The following is a 1,314-nucleotide window of genomic DNA, read 5'->3' as shown; positions in this document are numbered from 1 at the left end:
TATATATGTGAGTAAAAGTTATATCTGATCAACATAGTCCTTCAGAGAGAGCTCAAATAAAAGTCACATTCAGAGTAAAACAAAAACAAATACAAAAGGCATGAGTATAATAAAGGTAAAATGTCCGTAAGTGTTGAAAGGAATAATGTTGTAACATTTATCAAAACTCTACTATGGCTCTTTCCTGCTCAGCACAGCCATAGTTCGTGGTCCCAAGAAACATCTTAAGCGTGTGGTTGCCCCAAAGCATTGGATGCTGGACAAACTGATTGGTGTGCTTGCTCCTCGACCATCCACCAGCCCCCACAAACTGAGAGAATGCCTCCCACTGACCATTTTCTTAAGGAACAAACCTAAGTATGCCCTGACAGGAGATGAAGTTAAAACAATCTGTATGCAGCGGTTCATTAAGTTTTATGGCAAGGTCCAAACTGATATAACATATCCTGCTGGTTTTATGGATGTTATCAGCATTGACAACACTGGAGAAAATTTCCATCTGGTCTGTGACACCAAGGTTCGATTTGCTGTTCATCGTATTACACCTGAGGAGGCGAAGTACAAGGTGTGCAAAGTAAGAAAGATTTTTGTGGGCACAAAAGGAATCCCCCATCTGGTGACCCATGATGCTCACACCATACACTACCCTGATCGCCTCATCAAGGTGATTGATTTGGAGACTGGAAAGATTACTGATTTCATTGAGTTTGACACTGGTAACCTGTGTATGGTGACTGGAGGTGCCAACCTGGGAAGAATTGGTGTGATCACTAACAGAGAGAGACATCCTGGCTCTTTTGATGAGGTTCATGTGAAAGATGCCAATGGCAACAGCTTTGCCACCTGACTTTCCAACATTTTTGTTATTGGCAAGGGCAATAAACCATGGATTTCTCTTCTCCGAGAAAAGGTATCCGCCTTACCATTGCTGAAGAGAGAGATAAGAGACTGGCTGCCAAGCAGAGTCATGGATGAAATGTTCTCTAAGTGATGTGGATGAACAAATCTTTCCATAATTAAAGATATTAAACACATATTTAAAAAAACAAAAAAACTCTACCATGAATATTAATGGTATTTTTGTTGTTAAATGCCATCGAGTCAGTTATGACTCATAGCAACCCTGTCTAGGATTGCTATGAGTCTGGAGTGGCTGGTGTGTTTGCACCACCAATATTGCAATTAACAGTTCAGTGCTTATCATACAATGCCACACCAGTGTTCCTGATTATTATTAGCATCTTTAATTTTCTTTAATTTCTTATCTAATGGCAATGTACACCGTTTCAGAACTCTGCTTACCCATTTCCATCT

At 40.1% G+C, this 1,314-nt stretch overlaps 1 pseudogene; it reads left to right on the top strand.

Annotated features, from left to right (window-relative positions):
* Positions 1 to 211: 211 nt before the first annotated feature.
* LOC102826591 lies at positions 212 to 975 on the top strand (annotated as a pseudogene).
* The last annotated feature ends 339 nt before the right edge of the window (positions 976 to 1,314 follow it).

This window comes from Chrysochloris asiatica, unplaced genomic scaffold, assembly GCF_000296735.1.
Source record: "Chrysochloris asiatica unplaced genomic scaffold, ChrAsi1.0 scaffold00288, whole genome shotgun sequence".
Taxonomy (NCBI): Eukaryota; Metazoa; Chordata; class Mammalia; order Afrosoricida; family Chrysochloridae; genus Chrysochloris; species Chrysochloris asiatica.
The sequence above is the reverse complement of the archived record's forward strand: the minus strand, read 5'-3'. Positions and strand labels throughout refer to the sequence as shown.